Below are 25,813 nucleotides of genomic sequence, written 5' to 3' on the forward strand. Positions count from 1 at the left end.
TCATCCAAAGATGGAATCCCAAGCTTTGCAGGAAATATAATCCATAAAACTTTGAGTGACTGAGTGCTCTCTATAGCCTGAAAGAGACCCTGGCAAAAATGAAAGCTAGTAAGACTGTGTGAGTGGTCTGCCTGGGAATTAGCATGTATCTCCGCATTAGAGTCAGAACATGATATGGCATTTATTAGTGAATCAAAATAGAAATCCCAAAGACTGAGACTACACTACGGTGGAAAGCATTATCTAATCTTCCTTAGGAGAATGCAAAAGCAATTCTTCTGTTCAGTTACAAGTATTTAAAGACCTGAAATGAAAACACCACATGATTGTGTTATACTGAAAGCTAAAGCAGAGGGGATTTTTATTAGGGAAAGGGATCATAAGAAGGGGAAAGGGGACGGAAGAGACCAGCCTCTGGGGACAGGAGCATCAGGAGAGAGGATAACTTTCTACTTTCTACTTCATCAGAACCCCAAAGAACATGTAACCCGATTTCCTTTATTTCAGAAGTGAAGTTTCAGAGTAGTACATTGACATCACATTAATCTCAACTTAAGCCTAAATCACACAGTATAGCAGGCATCCATTGCTACATAAAAATAACAACAAATACAAAACAACAACAAAAACAACAACATAACAAATAAACAACAACAAAACTAGCTGATAAGAAACAACAGGATTTTGTTACTGAATAAAAATATTTTTAAATGGCACAAGAGGAACGGATTTTTCTGCTAATGTTTTTCATTGTAAGTTGTTTATGGTAAGATAATTTACAAACATCTTGCTGTCTTTTTAACTCAGTGGACCAGATTTCTCCCAACAAGGACAGCAGTCATTTGAAATCAGCCTGATTTTTTCCTTCTTATATGAGGCTAGAACTTGATTTTCATTCATCCAAAGCCATGACCCCAGATACTGTTTTAATCACCTGCTTCATGGTGATAGCCTGATGGATATGATTGAACATCAGCGTCAATTTGTCAATAATCTCAGAAGCCATAATCCTGGCCCTCTGCTCACTGGTGGCAGACTCCTTCATGGAGTAGTAGATAATGTTGGCCAGACTTTACTCCAGGTAATTCTGTAGCGAATCAGCATCAGTGTCATCATAAATGCTCATGCTCTTAGCAGTTGTAACGGTATTGAGAGAGCAGATGGGCTTCTCTTGCGTCTTATGGGAGATGATGGACTTAAACTGATTAAAAATGATAGAGCCTTCATCAAACTCATATCCAGAATTTAACAGTTCAAGAGCAATAATTGGCATATCTCCAAAAAGTGAGGGGCTTTCTTCCCATGTCGTTGAATGACACCAAAACCTTGTCAGAGTGAGTCCTACAAAATATGCTCCTAATTTTTCACCAATTCTACTTTAACTAGTTTAACTTCTTTTCCAGTTACTTTAAGGGTTGCCACCCAGTTTTTCATCTGTTTAACTACTGAGGAATGAATAACACCACAAAGTCCTCCATCTGAGGACAACCAATAAGGGGATGTTTCTTTTCCTCAAATTCATACCAGCCTTCTCACATAAAGTCAAGAAGCCTGTTCCCACTCAGACAGAGCATACTTTACAGCTATCACTATCTTCTAGACTTGGCAATTTCTGGGTGTTTTCGGTTGACTTCAGTCCCCTGAAAATGTCTCAAAATTAGAACATTTTGAACTTGGATTCATTGTGTCTGCACAGTTTAGATCCACAGCCAGGCAACTCTCCCCACAAGAAAGTGGTGGAATCTTTAAGGACAGGCATGATTCAGCTGGGACAATGCAAATGTTGGAGTTACTCAGTCTTCTAGCACCCGAATCATCTGGGAGGCAAAGATTTCTTCACTACTGTGTCTGTCCCCTGATCTGGGAAGGTCCCAGGCTGGTGTGAGCTGGGTCAACGGATGAAACTACTTAACTATGGTTTTTGTATGTAACTTGGACTTCCTCAAGCCGTAATGACCTTGGACTATTGAACAGGTGGATTTCTTGCATGTTGTCCCATAGCCCTTTGTCATTAATTTTTATTCTTATTTTTCCTTTTGCTTGATTGGGTTTAGAATGCCTAAGGGATTTGAAAATCATACTTCTGGATGTGTCTATGAGGACATTTATTTTCTAAGATGATTAAATGATGAGAATCCTGTCTTAGCCAACACTTCCATCCATGATGGATTCAAAGTTTTATGAAAGCATGGATTGGGTTGCTAGTGTGTGCCTATGAGGGTCCGTCTGGCCCTGGCTCCTTCCTGTTGTTCTTTGCCTTGTGTCTGCCAAGAGGTCCTTCATGCCCCTCTTCCACAATGCTTCTGCTTTACATAATAGAATAGACAATGGAGCCAGTGAGCACAGATTGATGCCTCAGAAACTATGAGCCCAAATAAGTCTTTTCTCTTTTAAATTGTTTTTGGGAGAAAATCATGGCTAATAGTTTGGAGAAACAATGTTCTACAAGCTACATAATTCCCCCTAGTCTATCCTGGATACCAGACAAAGTCACTTCTGCACCATGTGTAGGTTACAAATTTATCACTGAGGCTGAGACTGGACTCTGTCCTCAAAAGGAAGAGTAGCAACAGCATCAAAAACCCGACTTGTTTATCTAAATGGTTACCTTTTCTCACTCATTCAGGCCTCAGTGGATGACTGAGGAGAATATTAAAATGGTTTCACTTTTCTAGGATGATATCATCCAGTTATTCTTCACTATGAATTAATGTTCCCACGGCACTTAAATAGGATTTTTTTAAATATGGTACCTGAGCCAGTAAGCAGGGTCAGGAGTTGTTAGAAGAATCAATTAATAAAATCATATTTTTCTCTTCAAATTAATAAGAAAGTATTTTCCAGAAAGTCCCGTTTCAGTCTTAAAGTACATACCAAACAGACAAGTTTTATGCTGTACCCATATGTGCTTCAGCAAAAGCCAAATAAGCTCTCCTCTCAAGAGATTCTCCAAGAACTATTGAGCATCCTGGAACTTCCTGACATTTCAGGTTTCTTTCTCTAGTCCTGTTTTACTACTTCCAGTTTTTCCCTTCTGTAGTAGACATTGTTTTCCTCTTTTGTTGAAAAAAAATAACTTTTCAGTTTTCTATGATAAATTTCAGTAAGAATTTGGTATCAAAGCAAAATAACATACAAAACACATTTATACCATACAATGAGCCCCTATCATTCCAGGCTGAGTGAGAGCAAAGTAAGTTATAAACCATAGAAAACAATCCTTTGAAATAGTTCTTTAAAACTCCCTTAAAAGGAGTAGCTTTTTCCAGAATTCACTTTCAGAATAAAAACTTTGACTTTGTTCAAAAATGTTTGAATTCATTTTAAAATAAAGGGTACATTTTCCAAGATGGTGCCATAGTTTGAAGTAGAGAAGCTGTATATATGTTGTCTGTTCAGTTGCAATTCTCATTACTGTCAGTTGAATTAAATTAACATTTTATAAGGAAGAGAGAGAGAGAGATTTGGAGGAAATATCAAAATGATGGACCTTCTTTTGACTTGTAAATTAGATAGCCTTCATTTTAAAATTATTTAAAGCTTGAAGACTGTATTAAATCCAACATATATGTAATTGTTTTCCATTTCTTATTTCATTTAAAATGAGTCTTTGCTGTATTTGAATGATGGAAGTAATAATGCCACAGAGATGCAGAGAGATAGAAATATATACATATTAGAGGGGAATATATTTTCCTGAAGCAAGGAGACTTGTTGTTACTTCTGTGTTTTCAATGGCTCTAAATATCTTTGTAGACTTAACTCTGAAAAATGTTCTATGCCATGAGGAAATATCCATAGATGGTCAGTGCTCCTCTTAGCAAATACAGTATCTTCCCACAGCTCCTAAGTGCCAAGACAAGGTGGTCCAAGGAGTAAGAGAAACTTGTCCCAGTATTTGCAGTCCCCATTGTCACCTTCTCCAATATCACTTCACCCTCTCCCTGCTGAAGGGCACAAGTTTTTGCTATATTTAGCACACAACCTCCCTCTTCTCTCTTGTATATACCAAAGCAAACCTGATTTCAGTAATAGATTGAATTTTTGAAATCATACTTGTTTGTATTTACAAAAAAAAAAAATTGCTGTCAGTTGCAGACCGCTATACCAGCACTGCCATCAATCTTGGACAGAGGCTTCTTTCCATAGTGAAGATTGGTTAATACAGAGAGATACTCATGGCTGTTCAAAATTCTGAGAATAAATGGCTGTTGAGTGCTGATCACTAAATAAGACATCTATGTTACCCATTCTAAGACCCTGGGAAGGAGCATCACAAAAACAAGACATGAAGACATAGTAAGAGACGGAGGATATGGTGGAGTCTTACAAAATGCTGTGTTCCAGATATAACATGGCCAACACAATCATGAACACATGGCAGCTGTGGCTACCTGTATACAACGCACGCGCGCATGCGCGCGCGCACACACACACACACACACACACACACACACACACACACACACACACACCACATGAAAGGAGAAAGAGGGATACTTGGCAAAAAGAAGGAGATTGGCAGGAGTAGAAGAGAGATAAGAGAGTAACAAGGGTGAATACTTTCACAATTCAGTATACACACATGGAATTGTCAGAAATTAAATAAATGGGAAGTTGTTGTAAAAATGAATTAAATTATTCATGAGCAATCTGCACAACTGAATGCTATAGTCGAAGTAACAGTTAAGCCTTTGCATTGATCACTACAAAGATACAGCAAACTGTGATTTGTATCAGTTCTTTTGTAGGAAATTAGAATCCACACATACATATTGAAAAAAAAGAGATTCATATACATACATAAATGAGAGAATAAAAAGACTGTCATTAAAATTATTTGCAGATCCATCACCTAGCTAGGTGACTCCTATCTGCCTAGTGGTATGTGTCCCATTTGGTTTGTTTTGGCAATAGTAACTGGAATAACATCCTATTTTACATTGTTTCATAACTTGCATTTTCTTCTTATATAAAAAAAATCCGTACTCATTTTCCAATGGCTATTCAGCATGTCCTTGTATTGAAGTAGTCTGATTTATTTAACTGATGTCCTCTTTCCAAATATTTAGATGCGCCTTAGTCATCTTTGTTGTTTTTTGTGACCTAAAAATCTCTAATAAACATTCCTGAAGCCATATTCTTTCATACAATAATGGTTTGATCACTGTGCTTGTTCGGTTATTCTAAGTTTAAAAAGTCAGAGCGGACATTGAAGAAACACAGTTTGAGGGTTATTTCCATATGACAAGAACAGAAGACATTATTAAAGGCTATGAGGATTGAATACTGAGTGTTTGTTTGTTTTACTGGCATGAAGGTTATCCTAGCATCCTTGAGAAACACATTGAGTACTGAAACCAATCTATTCCAACGACTCATATGGCCAGGCTTGGCAGGAAGAATACATCTTTGGAAGAAGCTACAACTGGGGAATACAGTGATCTCAGGAGGCTATGCAGAAGCTGAGTTCCCGTCTGCCTTCTTTGGCAATAAAATCAAATTCTAGCTGCCGCCATCATTAACTCACACCTGATATGTCTTCTACGTCCAGTCCTCTGTGCACATCTGTCAGACTTTTCCTTTTTACACACTTGCGGATGTTATGTAATTTGTGAGTATATACCCATATGTTTCATATTTTAAATGTAAATTTCATAATTGGGTCAAAAATTCTTCAATCTTTCTGAACCAAACAAAACACATTTATCTGATTAACATAATCACAAAATTATGTTCCGTTTGCAGAAACATCCATGGATACACTCAAATGAATTTGGTTTCTTTTTCTTCTGTTGATGGTATCTTTCTAATGAAGAATGTTCAAGGAAGCAAACAGCAGAATTGGCAAATGCACATTAATTATATTATTCCACCAGAAACTGAGTATATTCTAGAGATGCTCTGAGGTTCTCAGGCTTCAGACACCAGCACCTGCAGATCATCATTCTCTGGACCATGTCTACTTCCTGTTTCTCTTGATGCAATAGTGGTTTCATCTAATGGTTGGCTGTATTTCACAGTTGGCAAAACACTGCGACACATAAAGGTCTCTCAACCGTCATTAAATTGAAAACCTGAAAACTTGAACTTTACTAACTCACTGAGGTCCACCCCCACCTTCCCACCCCACACCGTGAGTGTGACTGTCAGTAAAACTATGAACACTTGGGAGAACAGAACAATTTTGAACATCAGCTTTTGAAAGTATATCATGCTTCCTTGTTTCTTCTCGTTTTCTTTTTAAATTCAGAGGGGTGGGGGAAGCCCACAAAATACAAGGATAATATTCTCTTTGGATAAAGAAAACACAACTGATTAGAAGTTGGCATGCACTGTAGTAATGCTTTGAAACTGTGCTGTGACTGCAGCTTCTTAAGAGAAAACTGTAGTTCCAAATCAAGTATTCATTATAGTTAAAATACATAAATGTATATATCTCTGCCAGTACCAAAATCAAGATTAATTGTAAAACAAGTTGATTTAGGCCTGTAACAAGCTGGGAAGAGAGCTCAGCTGGTGAAGTACCTGCCATACAAGTATGGGGAACTGGATTTGATCCCCAGAGTCCATGTTAAAAAGCCAGGCATGGTGACACCAGCTCTGAGAATGCCAGCTCTGAGAAGACAGACACAGGCAGAACCTGGGTGTCATTGACCAGCCAGCTTAGTTGGTGAGTTCCAGGGCAGTAAGAGAATTTGTCTCAAAAACAAACACGGACAGCATCTTGAGGAACTACATATGAAGCTGATCTCTGGTCCCCACATACACTCACACATGCATACACATTCACACTCATGCACACGCATATGAACCTGCACACATATGTATTAACATGTGTATTAATACACATACACACACAAAGTAGTTTTTCAACTTGTGGATTGCTGCTTTCCTTCCAACCCATTTACCACTGTTTTCTGTAGCCTTCCTTATTATTAAATAAAGTTTCCTGTTTTAGGAAAGGGGAATAATAGAGTACCCTCAAGCAATAGCCAGAAAAACAGCCAAGTTAAGAGCACTGGGTTGGTATCTTTAAGAAACAGCTTGTGGAGCTGGAGAGACAACTCAGTGGTTAAAAGCCCTGACTGTTGTTCCAGAGGTCCTGGGTTCATTTCCCAGAGTCCACATGGCAGCTCACAAAGGGATGCAATTATAGTCCCATGGGATCTGATGACCTCCTCTGATATGCAGGCATACATGCATGTTGCTGGATTTTCTTGTCCTGCCAGCTCTTGACCCTTCGGCCCCAAATAAATACACAGAGATGCTATATTAATTATAAAACTATTGGCCGATGGCTAGGGCTTCTTACTGGCTAGCTCTGTCTTAATTATTAATCCATAACTAATAATCCATGTATTTCTACATGGCCTTATCTTACCAGAGAATGCCTGGTGCATTCTATCCTCCTGGTCCCTCCATGGTGTCTCTCTCTGGTGCTTCTCTGCCTACCTTTCCCAGAAATCTCCTCGTCTCCTAGCCCCGCCTATCTTCCTTCCTCTATCAGGCAAACACTGTTTTATTCATCAACCAATAAGAAAAACATATATACGGAAGGACATCCCCCCATTACATGCAGATGAAATACCCATATACATAAAATACATAAACAGACTTAGGAAGGAAGGAAGGAAGGAAGGAAGGAAGGAAGGAAGGAAGGAAGGAAGGAAGGAAGGAAAATCGAGCAAAGCAGCCAAGAATGCCTAAAACAGATTGGGCTCCTGTGTGTCTTAAAAGACTAGACTTGGAGACACTTCTAACCCTAATCTGGATGAGATGAGGAAACTATGGAGCATGCAGAGCAGGTGGATGCAGAGCACGATAGACGTGAACCTTCCCATTCACAGGCACCTGTCTAAGGAGAATGTGATGATTACTATTGATTTTTCAACTTGATGTGATCTTGAATCACCACCAACAGAAGCCTATGAGCCAGTCTGTGGGGGATTTTCTAGACAAGATCCGTTGAAGTGGGAAGACTCACTTTAAAAGTGGATGCCACTTTTCCATTGGCTGGAGTCATAGGCTGAATAAAAAGGACAATGTAATCTGATCGTGATAATTCCTCTCTTTGCTTCCCAACTGAAGATGTAACATACCAGCTGTATATGGGCTTTATTTTCCAGAGCCAGCCCCAAAATAATAACATGGAGAGTTTTTATTAATGATGAAAGCTTGGCCTTTAGCGTAGGCTTGTCTCAACTAGCTTTTTTAACTTAAAATAACCCATTTATATTAATCTACATTCTGTAACTTGGTGTTACCTATCTTTCATCTTACACTACCTGTTTCCTCTCCTTCCGGTTAGTGACTCTGGCCTTTTTCTTCCCAGAGACCTCTGTCCCCGGAAGTCCCACCTAACCTCTTTCTAGCTATTGGCTATTCAACTTTTATTACACCAATCACAACAATACATTTTCCCACAGTGTACAAATCTCCTACAATAAGCAGCCTTCTCATGGCTTTGCTACCATGCCACTCACCAGCAAGATGAACTGTACATTCAAACTGCTCCAAAGTAATCCTTACCTTAGTTAACTTGCTTTTGTAGGGTATTTTGTCATAACAAAGAGAAAAATAGCTAATAAAGGGATAATGAGGCACTTTTCCAGTTGGAGTTGTTTGTTTTATAGATTAGCTCATTAATCTTTGGGACTAAAACTAAAATCATTTAACTGGAAAACCATTCTCATTTTCTGCTTGATTTCTATTTTACAAAAGAGTTGGATTTATTCTGTTTATAATCTCTCTCTCTCTCTCTCTCTCTCTCTCTCTCTCTCTCTCTCTCTCTGTGTGTGTGTGTGTGTGTGTGTGTGTGTGTGTGTGTGTGTGTGTGTGTGGTTTATGAGCACATATGTAGATGAGTACATGTGCTAGTGTCTGCACATTTGTAGAGTCCAGTGGAGGAGGATGTCTCCTGCTCAATTATGCTGCCTTTTAGTTTAACTCTGATGATTTTATACAGTGTGTTTTGATTATGTTCAGGCACCCCAGATCCTCCGACTCTCTGACCTAGACTTTTCAGAAAGGGTCTCTCACCCAGTCCGAAGCTACACTGGCACTCAAAAGCTAAGTTGTCCTCCTATCTGCATCTACTGGGGTTACAGGTAGCCTGCTTACCTGGCCACACTTGGTGTTTGAAGTGGGTACTGAGATCTGACCCCTCAGGTCCTCATGACGGCACAGCAAGAGTTCTTACCCACTGAGCCAACTAGCCACTAGATTCAGAATCTGAGAAATTGACACAAATGCTAAACTGGCCCTAGATTCAGAAATTTTATGGTTATTTCAAGAACTGACAGACCTTGCAGATGGCCTTGTGAACAGCTTTATAGTGGACTAGTTTCATAGTCTGATCTTCTAAACAGCTGGGTCATCTATGGCAGTGCTGACCCTGGATGTGCAGCATGGTAGCAGAACAGGTTTTAGACCGAAAAATAAATCCTGCTTGGACTTTTTAACATGCAGCCAGCAGCACTTAGGAAGCACTTGCCCAGGATTCTGGCTCCACCCCAGCTCCGTGCCCCTTCTTTCCTTTTTTCACCGTGAAGAAGGAAGCCTAATCATCTTTTACCAAATGTTTTCCATAGCCAGAGGATTCATTGATGGGAAATGATAAATCCCTAGCAATGTAGGCTTCGAACAGATGGCAGTGAAAGGGTCTGAAAATATTTCAGAACCTGTCTCATTTCCATTCCCCAAATGTTCTCCTGCAAAGGCCCTCCACTCTCCCTACAGCAGCTTCTTTCATTGTTTCCAATGGTCCCATTTAGCTATAATTTATACTTCCTTCTGCTCCAAGACCAGATCCAAATTAGCCATGGAACAGGAGCAAGTCCGGAAAGGGAACTTGATTTCAAATGTGTTCCTTTATCCTATTGGCTGGAGAAGAGAAAGAGAAATGACAAGCTTTCTCTGGGCTCTGTTCTCCTTGAGACTAGAGCTGCTTGCTTATGTTGGAAGGGACAGGCTCACCTCACTCAGATGAAAGAGGACTTGGTTTTTTCAGGCAATTAAAAAAACCCAAACCACTACAGGAATCCTTACCATATAATGAATGGTTTGCAGAATATGTTTGGTCCATTAAGTACTATTTAAGTGATCTTCAATCTCATAATAGAAGTATAATTTTAAACATATATAACATATAAAGTGTATATGATATGTTTTATGTATTATAAAATTTATATCTGTTTTACCTCTACTTTCTCCTTAAAGCCAACAATAGCATTTTATTGGCAACCCATTTTTACAGGTGTGGCAACTTAGAAGGAGAGACATCTTAGGAGAGAGGCATCTGGTCCTCCCATTCAATATCACATACCTGGAGCTGATGCTTAGGGAAGAAACCTTTGAGTCTAACAAACATTCATCTTCCTTGTGATAACATCTGTTTTGGATTAAAAATAAGTACCCATTTGTAGTTTAAAATACTTAGGAAATACAAAATAATGCAGAGAAGAAATGAGAAGGCTTAGTTAACTCTTCCACTCAGAGGAAAACTCTGGCACTTTGCTTTAAGCATGTGTCAATTATTTCTTACCACAGTCCTGGCATCACACAATTATGTGACGAACCTTTTCCTCTTTGTGTTTACATAACAATCTACCAAAGCCAGTTCAACCATAAGTAATTTAACCAGTCCCCCTTGGTGTACTGGTTTTCTCCTGTCATGAACATGGTTGTCGTAAGTTAGAGCATGGATACTGAAGAAGTATAAACTCTGATCCTTTCTATATGATTCATTCCTAGACGTGAACTTCCAAGGCTGAAAGACACCAACAATTCTGAGACTTCAAACACGCATCAGCAAGACAGGTGTCTCACAAAGGTTCTTCCTCCAGCTGCTGCAGTGGCAGCATTCCCTGCTCCAGCCCAAGTGCTTTTTGCCGTGGAGTTGGCACTCTTTATTAACTTGTTTTACCTTGAAGTGGAAGACACAATGAGAAGATAAATATAGAGTCCATCTGGTCACACTGCTCTGTAATGCCCAAGGCTAGAGAGAATCCATTAGGGCCACTGGAATGACTAAGGTTGGATGTTATCCACAATTTGTCCTTGGCAAAACAACACAGGCAAATTTTCAATTCTCTGAGCATCATGGAGGCCAAGAAGCTGACATCCAAGTCCAGGGTATGTACTGTGAGCATTCAAATCTTTAACTATTTGGGTTCCAAGATTTCTGTCACAGGTTTTGGCCTTAGAAAACTGGTGAAGAGGTATGGGAGATAGCTCAGTTGGAAAAGTGTTTACCATATAAACACAAGGATCTGAGTCCAAATCTCAGAGCCTATGTAAAAAGTGAAGCATGGTGGTTCACATTTATAATCCCAGAGATGGGGAGGCTGAGACAGGAGGATTCCTGGGACTCAAGGGCTATTGAGTCTGGACTAATTGAACCAGCCTCTTTGCCATTGAGAGTCGTGTCTCCAAAAACAAGGAGAACAGCACCTAAGGAATAATATCCCAAATTTCCATTTGACCTCTATGCAATGCCTATATAGGTGTACACACACACACACACACACACACACACACACACACACACACACACGACTGGTAAGTGTCACTTTGATGATTTTCCTTGGCAAAAAGTGAGGCTAACTCCCATGTACTCTGCCAGGAGGATAACCACTGACCAGGTCATTGTGACATTCTTCCCTGCCAACCAAGCAGGCAGCTGGCACACAATGGCTATCCCTGCCCCAGAGATCACAAGGCAAATATGGAGAACCCTATTCCATGTCAACCAAAAGAGTAAATACTCTCCCATGAAGGCTAATACTCCTGAAAGTAATTTGACAAGATAACATCTCCAAATAATTCTCTGATAAAACCTGCAATTTTGCAATGTAGAGTGTGTTGGCTTGAAAGGGAATGGTCCTCACAGGCTCATATGTTTGAATGCTTAGTCACCATGGAGTAGAACTGTTCAAAAAGGATTAGAAGGATTGGAGTTATGGCCTTGTTGGGGGAAGTGTGTCATTGGGGATATAGACTTTGAAGTTTCAAAAGCCCATGTCAGATTCAATCTCGCTCTCCCCCTTCTGTCTCTGTCTCTGTGTCTCTGTCTCTGTCTCTCTCTGTCTCTCTGTCTCTCTCTCTCTCTCTCTCTCTCTCTCTCTCTCTCTCTCTCTCTCTCTCTCCTCCCTCCTTTTCTCTCTCCCTCCCTCTTCCTCTCAGGATGTAGCTCTTAGCTACTGCACAGTGCCAAAAGTGCCTGTATGCTACCTCCTTGCCCTGCCATGAAGATAATAGACTAGCCCTCTGAAACCCAATTAAATGCTTTCTTTTATGAGTTGCCTTGCTCATGGTGTCTCTTCGCAGCAACAGGACAGTGACTAAGACAATAAATTAATGAGTGGACTGACTCAAAATGGAATAAATGAGTGTTGTGCTCAGGGCAAGAACCTACCTAGCTAAGCTTCGATTTGTGAAGAGGAATTAAAGGAAAGCAGAAGCAGCAAAGTAACCCTGCAATGACTGAAAGCTTAGGAAATGCAATTCAAAGAGGGGCACTGTTTTCATCCCAACCAGGTAGCAGAATTTGGTAGTTTGGCCTAATAGTTCTGGCTTTAAAGTCAAGAAGGGAAAGGGTTACTGAATCTTTCTCCGTGGTTAAGGAAAGACCAAGTACTTGGCAGGGCAGTCCCTACATGGAAGCTCAGAAAGGCCATTGCAGGAAGCTGTGAAAGTGAAGCTTGGGTTGCATAGGAGACTCCAAGATATTGGAAATGTCAGAGTCATGAAGTATCTATCTGTTAATGGGGTAGGAACCAGTCCAAGAGAGAAAAGTGTGCTGTAGTTAACAAAGCTGAAAGGAGTTGTGTTGTTTAACTTTGGCTATCTACTGCTGTCTCATCCAGCAATTGCAACTCTGCAGTTACTGCTTCTCTAGGAGCATCCTGGCCACTCAGGCTGCAGCCTGGCAAGAATTCTGCTCCCACAAGCACCAGCCCCATCAATATCACTAAAGGTATCTTTAACAAAATCTCTGTCATTCTAATTGTGAGTAAGACTTTCAATTCAAAGGCTGGGGTGGAAACCTGTAAGCTCAGAGAGGCTGGATAGCAACTAGCTAACCCTCTCTCCTTGCTGGAGTCCACAGTAGCTCCATACTCCTGCTTTGCCACTGTACCACTCCAAAGTCCACCTTACTACTTCCTGATCTCTCTATCTCCCCCAGGTGCCCTCCGAAGCTCTATGATTACTTTCTGTCAATTAATTGCTACCGTCGTCTCCTGACCCAAGGTTAATTTTATTTAATTAATGCAAATGCAAACTCGGGCATTCACAGTATGATTGAATATCCCCCAACAGATTTGATGGAGATCAGATGAATCCTTTGACATCAATCACAGAGATGTAGAGTTTGGAGTTTGCCCTCCTGGATCTCAGGTTTGCTTTGGTCCAGTATTTCCTCACTATGCTCCTTTTCCTCCCTTTTGAAATGATAATGTATATTCTGTGCCAATGTAGGTTGGAAGTATGTGATCTACGTTTTTGATTTTGACTTTACAGGGGTTCACAGTTAAGAAATTGCCTTGAGTCTAAGAAGAGACTTTGAACTTTGGACATCTAATGGTGTTGAGACTGTGAAAGACTACGGAGGCTTTTGAAGTTGGATTAAATGCATTTTGCATTATTATTTGGCTACAAACCTTTGGGGACCAGGGAGTGCAGTAGTTTGAATAAGAGTGGCCCCTCATAGGTTAATATTTTTGAATACTTAGTCACCAGGAAGTGGTGAGTAAGCATTTGAGAAAAATTAAAAGATTAGGATCTTTGGGCTTTTTTGGAGTAGATGTGGCTTGTTAGTGGAAGCTTTGGGGTTTCAAAAGCCCATGCTAGGCCCAGTCTTTCTCTCTTTCATATATATATATATATATATGGGTGTGTGTGTGTGTGTGTGTGTGTGTGTGTGTTTATGCCTGCTTCCTACAGAACAAGATGTCTCCATTACTTCTCTTGCCTGCTCCCTACCATGATGGTTATAGACAATAAACTGACCCCCTGAAAACATAAGCAAGACCCTAATCAAATGTTGACTTTCATAAGAGTTGCCTTGGTCATCATGGTGTCTCTTCACAGCAGTAGAACAGTGGTTAAGATATGGAGATTCTATCTAGCTGTTCTCTCTCATATGCAGATTGCAGCTTTTTTGTTTGTTTGTTTGTTCAAATCCTGCAAGTGTGTGTGTGTGTGTGTGTGTGTGTGTGTGTGTGTGTGTGTAAGTCAGAAGTCAATGTCATTGTCATACTCAACTTCTCTGTCACTGAACCTGAAGAAAGCAATTTTGCTGTGCTGGCTGGAATGAGCCTTGGGGATCTACCTGTCTCTACCTCCCCAGTGCTAGGATTACAGGAACACACTGCCTCATTTGGTATTTTATGTCACTGATGGTGATCTGAACTTAGGTCCTTAAGCTCATGAGGCAAGCTCTTTACCAACTATTTTTATCTGCTTAGTTTTGATGAATGTCTGGAGAGTGTGTGTGTGTGTGTGTGTGTGTGTGTGTGTGTGTGTGTGTGTGTGTGTGTTTGGGTATACATGTATGTGGATGTAGAGGCCAGAGGACAACCTTGGGACAACTCCTCAAGTGCCCACCTTTCTCTTTTTCGACAAGATCTCTCACTCACCTAAGGGCTCACCATCAATGAGATTCTCTTATCAGGTGATTTTAGATTATGTGAAGTTGACAAAACTATCACACATGGATGTCAGCTCCTTAGGGACCACTGTGCTCATTTCACAAGTCATATGATAGGGAAGGAAGTGTAACACCCCGTGACAGTGGAGAACATGTACTTCCATGTTTAAAAGATGAGGATATGCATTCCAGCTCTCTGCCACTTTCTATCTACGTGACTTTGGGCAAGCTTCCTAAATTCACCAAACCTCCACCTCCTGCCTGTGGAATGCAGAGCACCACGGCCACTTTGAAATCTTTATGAGGATTAAATGAATGTAAAGTAAGGCAAAGTACTCAATAAATGTGATCTCTTATTACAATCTAATGACAATTATATTACTATTAATTAAATCATAATTTAATTCATGGCAGACAGTGCTTCTGTGACATATTCAAGGTCAGATAATCAGACAATGGCAAGAACCATACTTAAAAATATCTCCTTCAATCCTGGAACAATGCCTACTTGTGTGGAGGATGTGAATTCTTTTCCACTACAACTCTAGCCAAATTCAGATTTCCTTATCAAATATAATTTTCTTCCTAATTCAGACTGGACCAGTCTTCTGGACCTAAACCAAATCACTCCTCTAAATTCAGTTGCTCTTGGTAGTATATTCATTGCCCATTTTCCTTTTTGATGGACGAGCTTGGAGAATTTCCCTAAATCATAATCCTACCAGAAAACATGTTCAGTGTTCCAGTTTCTCTACATAAACCCTGTATTCTTTAGTGTATTGGGATTCCCTAGAGAAACAGAGCCTAAAGAATGACCCCCCATATATATTTTTCTGGGATCCTTTGGTTTGATTGCTTCTATAATTATGTCCTCCTGTCCCACTACACCCCTGCCCTTCCAGAAATGTTCCTTGTATGGGGTTATTGGGACTCCCCCTGTTTGTGTTTGTGTTTGTGCCTCTTTCCCCAGACACTTCAGATGAGCAGCCATCCACCATGTACTTCTATCTCTATGCACAGTGATAGGCTCAAAACAATGTGTCTGAGGGAACACAGTCTAAAACCTTTGAAACCCATGAGCCAAAAATTAACCTTTACTCCTTGTCAGTTGTCCTCTCAAGTAATCTGCTGACTTGACACATATCAAGTGTTATGTCCTTTGGACATGTTAAGGCTCACTTGAAAAATGTGTCCCTGGTGTTTCTGTGACATACACCTGTGGTTCATCTGCCTGCAGATTCTACTAGTACAGATTTCAGGAACCTCGGAGGAGCTATGACCTCTTTGAAGTGTGCACATACATGGTGATCACCCACAGTACTCACAGATGAAAGATTTAGTTTGGGCTTCTGAAGGGATGGAAATCCCAGAGGGTTTGTGAGCCAGTGACAAAACCAAACAATTCTGTCTGGGACCCTTTGGTTTAATTGCTTCTATAAATTATGTTCCCTCCTGTCCCACCACACCCCTGCCCCTCCAGAAATGTCCTTTCCCACTGAATCTCTAATTCCACGCTGAAAATTCGTCCCATGTGTTTCTCATGAATTTATACTTAACTCCTAAGAAACTGATGTAAGTTCCACTGAAGCCTAAGCAGTCTTCCGGACCTCCCCTTCTCTCATAGTCTCCCTGGCCACTTAAGAGAGAAAGTTCATTGATTGCCAAGACTGTATTAAAGACCAGCCCTACAGTTTCCAAGTGACCCTCTAGTCCAAATGTACTATCTCCATCCCATACGAGTTTTGCTTCCTCTCTGAGAAATGAAAGACTTGGTATAAGGCAGCTCCTGCATCTGTTCATTCCCAGCAGCCCCAGGAAGGGTGCCATTAATCCACAGGCTCTTGGGAGGAAGTGGATGCATTTGTTGTCCGCTGTTTCTCCCTCCAACTTCTCTGCCGGTGCCATACAGCTGTGTTTCTGTGAAAACAAGGGTGCCAGAAAAGGAGAAAAACACTGTTTATGAGACTGCATAGATTGGTGAGTCATAGCATCTCAATAGCCCTGAGATGTGTGCAGCTGACTACTTATGCAAATTTCAGAATTGTGTGTGAGCAAAAGGTTACACAGTAACATAACCTGGAGCTTTTCTGACTAATGAGGCAGTCATTTCCATTTGAGCAAGAAGGGTTTGGGTTTTTTTTTTTTTACTTCTTCTTTTTATGGCTCTCATAATTGTCCCTAATAATACAAAAATAATTCAGACTCTTTATCACCAGGAGGTGTAGGCATCAGGTAAATTTTCTGTCATCTCCATGGCTGGAAGTATGTAACATCTTTCTGGCTTTTTCTTGATAGTATAGTTTGAAGACATGAAGCCCTGGGTGCCTTTTTGGAAAAGAAATTCTATTAAATTTGCACACCTCTGAGTGTTTACTATTCTACTGGCATGTTTTTAAACCTAATAGACATAACAAAAAAATAAAGGAATATGATTTTTAAAAGCCATTTTTGGTTTTTGTATCAATTAGGTAAGGCAAACATGGCATAAATTAACACTGCTTTCTGTCTGCGGGAGATGTTTTGCTTTGCTCCAATACAGAAATTCAGAATGAGGGGAGGAAGAATTTCTCAACATGGTCTGTATTCCTATAGGCTGTCTGTTGTGTGGTAGGAAATTTTGTTTTAAGGAAGAAAAGAAAATTTGTATGTAAATATAAATATAGATAACTTAAGAGGCCAATGAAAACTTGAGTTAATAGCAGCGCACATGCGCGCGCGCGCGCGCGCACACACACACACACACACACACACACACACACACACACACACACACGATTGTACTTATTTGAATTAGCCATCATCAAAGATTCTGATGTGACAGATCTTATTTGAAGTGGAATTTAGTACCAAATCTTGCCTTTTCTCTTTAAAATTTCAATTTAGGAAGTATTTAGGAAGTATTTTTAAATCATGTGTTTATTACTCTGAAAGATGTCTGGGGAGACACAGCAATTTGTAAACAACTTGTGTTGCAAGCATGAAGACCTAAGTTCAGTACTCAGTAGATCTATAATCTCGGTGCTCGGCAGGCAGATACAGGAGGAACCTTGGAGTTCATTGGAAAACCAGTCTAGCCAAATTGGTGAGTCCCAGGTTCAATGAGAAACTTTATCTCAAAGAAGATGGGAAGCATTTGAAGGAGATACCTGACCTGGAACTGCACCTGCATGCATACTGTACATACATGTAAATAAGCACTCACATACACCATACATAACACAGACCAACAGACAGACAGAGGTGGAAAGAAAGAAAGAGAGAGAGAGAGAGAGAGAGAGAGAGAGAGAGAGAGAGAGAAAGAAAGAAAGAAAGAAAGAAAGAAAGAAAGAAAGAAAGAAAGAAAGAAGGGTGGGTGAGGAAGGAAGAAAGGAAAAGAAAGAGAGAAAAAAAAAAGTTAACCTGTTGCCATTGCCATTAACTAGCCATTGAGTGTGTGAGTTGCTATGGGGACATGCAGGAGATTTTGTCTCCCACTAAGGACAAGGATGCAGTAGATATAAGCATAGTAGCAAAAAGACTTTTTTTCAGTAATATACCTCAAATGCATAGGCTTCTTCCTCTCCAGCCAGGTAACCCCAAGTCATCTACTTTTCTTCTCAGCAGCCCCTATCAACACTGATGAAGATTCTGACTTAAAATTTTATAATACTCCAGCATCTTCCACTTAGATTTTATACCAAAACATGTTCCAGTAGCCTGGGAACAAATAAGAAGAGGCCCGGGCCTCTGATTTGTCACTTAGACATGGTTCTGTGGTTGTTCATTTTTCAGGTCTATTTGGACAAATAAGATGTCCTATCTTCTTATCAATATTGTTGTGCCAACTTGGACCAGCGTTATTTTGGATTTGTCTGTGAGAATATTTGGAGTGAAATTAAGTTTCACATTAGTAGACAGAGCAAAGTGGATTCCCTCCCTACTGTGGGACAGCCTCATCCAACCTACAGAAGAGCCCAATAGACTAAAATACTAAGAAAGAACTGTCCCTCAATGGACAGTGGTGGCACATGCCTTTAATCCCAACCAGTCAAGAGGCAGAGGCAGTAGGATCTCTGTGAGTTTGAGGCCAGCCTGATCTACACAGTGAGTTCTAGGACAGCCAAGGCTACACTGAGAAACCCTGTCTTGAAAAAGAAAAAAAAAAAAAGACCCCCCCCTCTAACTACTTGTGATCTGGAACAGTGGCTTTTTCAAGGTCTTCTCATGTCTTCATTTTTCTGGACTGTAGAAAGGAGAACAGACTACCCACCAAGGACACACTGGGTCTCCAGATTATCCGCTGCAGACCTTGGAACTCATTGATTTCCATGATCATGAGAGTCAATTCCTCCTAATAGGCACTTTTCATTATTATTCTCTCACATTTTATTATATGTATTACCTACACAAAACAATGGAGTTCACTGTGACACTTTTACAGGTGTGTGTGTGTGTGTGTGTGTATTTTACCTTTTTCTCATATTCACCCCGTCACCTTTTCTTGTCCCCTGTCTCCTCCCACTGGTGCTCCTCTAGCCCCAAATTGCCCCCATTTGGTTTTGTGTCTTAAAAAAGAACCTGAATTCTATATATGACAGAAAACATACATTTGAATCTTTGAGTTTGCCTATGTAGATGACTTTCTTTTATATTTTGTTTATTTTGGGTGACTTTCTACATGTATATAATACATTTTAATCGCATTCTCTTTCATTACCCCTTCTTCTTACCCTCCCTCTCTCACTGACTCCCTTCTTCCTAAAGGCTCCTGCTTTTTTTTTTCCTGTGACCTCCTAGGTTTAATCATTGCTGCAGGAATGAACATGGCTGGGGGCTTATCTACTAGCGCATAGGTGACCTAAAAGCACCTACACTGCTGGTCAGCATAAATTCCCATCCCCAAGAAACCATTACTTTTTTTCTTTAAACACAGACACAGACACAGGTTCCTGAATTTGAATGCAACACATCATATATGTACCTTATTGCTTTCCAGGCCCTGTATTAGCAGAGTTTTCCAGAAAAACAGAATCAATCAATAGTACACATGGGTGGATGTGAGTATATTGGTTTCTTATAGAAAATGAGTTCTTCTCCAGCCTATTGGATTAGACAGTTCCCACATGAAAAGGAAGAACCAGGTCTACAGAAACCTGACACCCTGGAAAGGGTTTGGAGAACAATGCCACATTTCCCTCTCAGAAGATCCTCCAAGGAGGAGTCTCCTCCTCTAAGCCTTTCACACTCTGTCACCTTCATGTCCCTGAGCAAGTGGGATAATGGAAACAGGCAGTCATCTTCCTGAGGACAGCAACTCCTGCAGCAGCCCTGGCCCACTAAAAGCCCCTCCTCTGGATGAACCTGGCTTTGCCGGGTGACAGGCTATCAGGGAGGGCTTGCTTTTCTATTCCTTTTCCTAAAAGAAATCTGTTAAGACAAGTGCCAACGTAACTGTGCAAACTACTAGAAGCTATCAGGGACTGACATGATTTTTAGAAAGGAGTAAGCAAAGAAAGAAAGAGGAAGAATTAAAGGGAAAGAAGGAAGTGTGTGGAGGGAAAGAGGGAAGAATTAAAAGGTAGGAAGAAAATATGAGAAGGGCAGGAGGGAAGAAAGAAAGGAAGGCAGAGAAAGAAGGAGGAAGAAAAGGGATAGGAGGGGTAGAGAAAGAGGAAGGAAATGAAGAAGAGGGAAAGGAAAAGGCAGAAAAGGAGGAGGATGATGGGAAGGAGGAAATAAGGAGATGGAAAGGAAAGAGGAAGGAGGGAGGGAAGGGAAGAGAAGGAATAAGAAGGGAAAAGACAACAAGAAAGATGGAGAGAAGGAAGAAGAGGTGGAGGGAGAACAGATTTGTTTATAAATACAAAGGCCCAGTAGCCTAACCTGGTGGGACTGGCTTGCAACTCCTGCTACTGGAGATACAGGAACATGAGGATCCCAAATTGAAGTTCAGCATGGATTACAAAGTGAGTTTGAATCCAGCCTGGGAAACTTAGTAAGAATCTGACTCCAAATAAAAAGTGAAAAAAGACAGTTCAACGGCAGAGTGTTTTCTCAGTATGTGTGAAATTCTAGGATCAGTTCCTCGGTGTCAATAAATAAACACATGCACCAGCACATACCAATCCATCACATATTCTTAAAATGCATTCATTTCTCAAAGATTAGCTAAAATAGGAAACAGTCTGTTGTCCTTAGCTAAATATGTCACACATTTATTTGCACCAGCATGGGAATGGCAGTTACCAGGGAAGTGATTATTAATTAATTTATTAATTACATACTCTTCAAAATATGAATTTTTTTAATCCAGCATAGCAATATCACTTTAGGAACAAAAGGGAGCAGGCCATGTGGTACGAAGTAGGGTTGGCAGATATGGAGTCATTAACAGTCCTTCCCTGGCTTGCATAACTCTGCTTCTAAGTAGAATTAAGAGCACACACTTTACACTGAGGATGTAGCTCAGTTAGTAGAAAGCTTGCCTAGATGCATGAAGCCTTGTTTCCATCCCCACTGCCACATAAAACAGACACAGTGGCATACATTTATAATTCCTGGCTCTCAGGACATGGAAGCATGAGGAGCAATAGTTCATGGTCATTCTCAGCTACACAGCAAGTTTGAGGCTGACTGCACTACATGAGGGCATGGCATACCTAGAAAGAAGAAAGAAAGAAAGAAAGAAAGAAAGAAAGAAAGAAAGAAAGAAAGAAAGAAAGAAAGAAAGAAAGAAAGAGGGAGGGAGGGAAAGAAGGAGGGAGGGAAGGAGGGAGGGGGGAGGGAGGGAGGGATCCCTTTCTCCCAGTGTAGCCCCTCTACAGTCCCTCACTCCATTCTATGCCTTTAGCCCAAAGAAAGACATCCCCATATCGATAGCATAAAGCTACCTCCCACTGTCTTATGCTAAGCTTATCAATAGGATATCCAGTAGCTACCAGCTTGAGATCTCAGCTGTGAGAAAGCCAACTATTTCTAGCATTGTTCAGTCACTCATCTTTCCCATAATACTGCAAACACATGTCTGTGCTACCTATGACTGAAAAACATGCTGCAGGGAGAAAAATGACATAAAACATAACATCTTTGGCCATTCTATGTAAACCCCCTATTTTATAGTGAGAGAAACTATAAGCAGAAAGATGGTGAGATTATTTTCTGGGAACTTTCTGTTGGCAAGTGTCAAAGTGAAGACTCGAACCAGTGTTTTGGCTTACCACACTCTGATTTCTCTACAATATCGTGTGTGTGTGTGTGTGTGTGTGTGTGTGTGTGTGTGTGTGTGTGTGTGTGTAACCAGGATTCTCCCAAGGAAGTAGGCTGTGGCTGTGGGTCAAATGCACAGAGTATTATTGCTGAGGCTAGTGTTTTTAAAACTTGGGAGATTTAATTTTCAGGATGAGAGTGAAGTTCTGCGAATGAAGAACTGAAATATTAGGACACGGGCATGTCTCTTTGTAAGGAGTTTGGGTAAGGCAAGGTCTAGCCTCAGGAAACAATCTACCCCTAGACAACAGGTCAAATGACCCTTGGACTCCAGCATTTAGCTCACTGCAAGGTTTCCAATATATGAAGCCAGCTTACAAGAAATGAGTTTGTGACTGTCAAGAAAATTTAATAACAGCCTTCCCTCCCCACTGCTCTTTTATTGGGGTTTCATAAGGATTTGTGCTGGTGAAGAGAGGATGATATTCTGCCCTCCTACTGAGAACCAGACCAGGAAGACAATGTAGAGATGAGGAGAAGGGGGCCAATTAGTGAAATGGTCTTGAACATCGACATTGCAATAATCCCTTTGTTTTGCTTCCTTAGGCCTTGGCGATTGATTCTCAGTGAATATTTCCTTAAATTGACAGAGACAATTCCACTAATCAGACAAAATACACATCCAACCTACTTCTTCCTCCACACACACACACACACACACACACACACACACACACACACACGGCTTGAAACTGAAAATGGCTTCCCTAAGGCTGGTGGGCAAGTGGACACAAGAGTTTCTCTAAATGACAGATAGGGACTTATCTACTTCACCTTGTTTGTCCAGGCTTCTCCACATTTATTTAAGGATACATTTCATCAAGAGTTTAAGTTTAACTTTATAAAGAACTTTTTCCCTGGAACTTTTCTTTCTGTGTTCTTTTGTTGAACATTGTTTGGCTTTTTCTTTAAGACAGACAAACTACAAGGTGATTGTTAGGGCATAGGGTGAAGTCGTATACCAAGGATAGTTTTAGTGTGAGTGAAGAGCCAACACTGGCCCAGATGCCCCACTACCGGGACATCTTTAAGTTCAGTTGTTTGATGGAACCTTCATGCAACCTTCATCCTCCATTTCTCTAATAGAAACAGATTCCACGAGGCTCCTGCCTAGGTTCCCAAATAGAGGAGAGAGATGCCTAGGATTCTTATACTCCATCTTTTCATCCCCCAAACAAGCAGCCAGGTGGCTGGGGCATGGGGAGTGTGGCTCTGTTGCTGAGACTGCTCTGTGCAATGGGAGTGCACCCTTTAGCACACTCACTTAAGCAGGTTCAAAGGTTGAGGGAGTGCTGTGGGTATACTTACTGCAAGCAGGAAGCTTAGCTCTAATCCACAGCTCATTTTACTCCCATTTATTCACAGAAGCAGACAACTCCTCCTATTGCCTGCTTCCTGCCCAGATCCCAGTCAGGACCTTACTCATTCTGTTTTTGTGCCATTTTTGGTTTAGCAAGATGTGTTCTTACTGACAGGCCAGGCAATCTGTTCAGGCTTTATTTTTTTTCATCTTTAAATTGTATTTGTTTTTGCAATCAGAAAGAGCACACCCAAGTCTATACCACTTTCCCATAACTCTGAAATTTGTTTCTGTCTCTCACTATAGACTATAACTTGAAGCAATGAGTGTTTCTTTTATTACCTTACTCCCTAACACAAGGCATAGAGGAACAGTGTTTACAGATGAGTGTCTGGAAGGGTGGGGAGCCACTGATGGGGAAAAAATTTGGCCAGATCCAAAGTAAGGAGAGCAAGTTCAATCTGGTCTATGTCTCTGAGGTGATCAAGCTTCATCTCAATGGACAAGAAGGATTTGTATAGGCTATTGTGGGTATGAGCCCAGAAATGGAGTAAGGAGCTAGAAGAGGACAACATAGGAACTAATAGAATACCAGACATCTTAGGGTTTTGGTTGCTGTGAAGAGACACCATGACCATGGCAATGCTTATAAAACAGAACATTTAATTGTGATGGCTTGAGTACAGGTCAGTGGGTTAATCCATTTTTATCATGGCAGGAAGCAAGGCAACATGCAGGCAGGCATGGTGCTAAGAAGGAGCTGAGAGTTTTCACATCTTGACTCACAGGCAACAGGAAGTGGTCTGAGACACTGGGTGAGACTTGATCATATGTGAGACCACAAAGCCCACCTCCACAGTGATACACTTCCTCTCACAAGTACACCCACTCCAAAAAAGCCACACCTCATAATAGTGCCACTCCCTTTGGGAGGCATCTTCTTTCAAACCTCCACATTATCCAGTTTTTAAAAATAAGGAAACCCCAACACCCACTGCAACATCCATGCAGCTTTAGGATGTTAGGCTATAATAAATAAGTTAATCACCAAAAGGCAGATACCACATGATTTCTCTTATATCAAGTAGGTGGAATAATCAAATTCATGGAGACCATAAGTAAAACGGTGCTTGTTCTGAGTTGGGAGAAGAGAAATGAGGAGCTACTGTTTGGTATATTTGGAATTTCTGTTTGGGAGGATGCAAGAGTTATGGAAGTGGATGATGGTGATGGGCCCACAGCAATATGGATATTCTAAATGTCTCTGAAATGCAGTTTTCAAGATAGTTAAAAATCACATAAGTGTGTATTTTATCATAATAAAAAAGATAAAAGGAGAGGGAAGGGGAGGGGTGGGGAAAGGCTCGACATGGGGTAAAAGCTTATACTTCTTTCCGTTTCCCCGGGAATAACTTGCTTCTAACACACCTAGTCTTATTTATTTATTTATTTATTTATTTATTTATTTATTCTTTCACAATTTTGCACACACACACACACACACACACACACACACACTGGTTTAAATAAGAGATGTCCCTCTGAGGTTCAGGCTCATGTCCTGAAACGCTTGGTCCTCTGTGGGTGGTGCTGCTTGAGGAGGTCATGGGACATCTTGGACATGGGGTTGTGTTGAAGGCAGTATATCACTGGGTAAAGGCTTTGAGGGTTTGTAGCCTAGCCTCACTTAAAGTTTCCTCTCTCTGCTTCATGCATACAAAAGGAGATGTGATATTTCAGCTTCTGACTCCAGCTGCCTGATGCCTCCCAGCCACTATGGACTCTCTGTCTGCAACCATAAACCAAAAGAAACTCTCTTTTCTATAAGTTGCTTTGGGTCAGGATATTTTGTCACAACAATGAAAAGGTTACTAATACACTGTGTTATATATTTCATATATGAAAGGTATTTTGATCATATTCACCCTCTATTATCCTCTCTTGTTTATCTCCTCTCCCTCCTACCAAACCTCTTCTTCTTTCCAACAAGTTCAGTCCCCCTCTTACTTTCATTGTCTGTCTCTGTCTCTCTGTCTCTCTGTCTCTCTGTCTCTCTCTCTCCCCCGTGTGTGTGTGTGTGTGTGTGTGTGTGTGTGTGTGTGTGTGTGTACGTGCATTTATCTAAGGCTGCCTACATGAGCATGGTGTTGGGTTAATTTACTTGAGTAAGAGCAAATTAGCAGTGGCTATACCACTCAAGAATTTAGTTCTCCTTCCCTCAGTAACCAACAACTACTTACAACTCCTTAGAGAGGAGCAGGGTCTCATCAGCCCTGCCTCCACTTCTAATCTCTCTTAAGGAGGGGAGCAATGGAGAATACAGAAGTAGAATGGACGTGGACACAGATTTGATCCTGAAGAAACACTGGTTTATTCTTCCTTTCGAACTTTTATCCTAGTGCCTACACTCCTTTCAAGATATCTTCCAGAAGTTGGAAGTCCATAGCATTTTATTCCAAGATGAGCTCCACTACAGAACAAATAGCACAAGACTAGAAGTAAATGTACTGCCATCTGAAAATTGTTCTTTATTGATCTGTGCTCCCTACATTTTATCCAGAGAGAAGCTTAATCAGCCGAGTTGCTTCTCTCTTGGGCACTAGTGATAGATTACA

The 25,813-nt window shown here is 40.7% G+C and overlaps 1 pseudogene; it reads right to left on the reverse strand.

Moving 5' to 3' along the window:
• Nucleotides 1-892: 892 nt before the first annotated feature.
• LOC100755035 overlaps nucleotides 893-25,813 on the reverse strand; it is a 31,024-nt pseudogene continuing 6,103 nt past the window's right edge.

Source organism: Cricetulus griseus, chromosome 3, assembly GCF_003668045.3.
Source record: "Cricetulus griseus strain 17A/GY chromosome 3, alternate assembly CriGri-PICRH-1.0, whole genome shotgun sequence".
Taxonomy (NCBI): domain Eukaryota; kingdom Metazoa; phylum Chordata; class Mammalia; order Rodentia; family Cricetidae; genus Cricetulus; species Cricetulus griseus.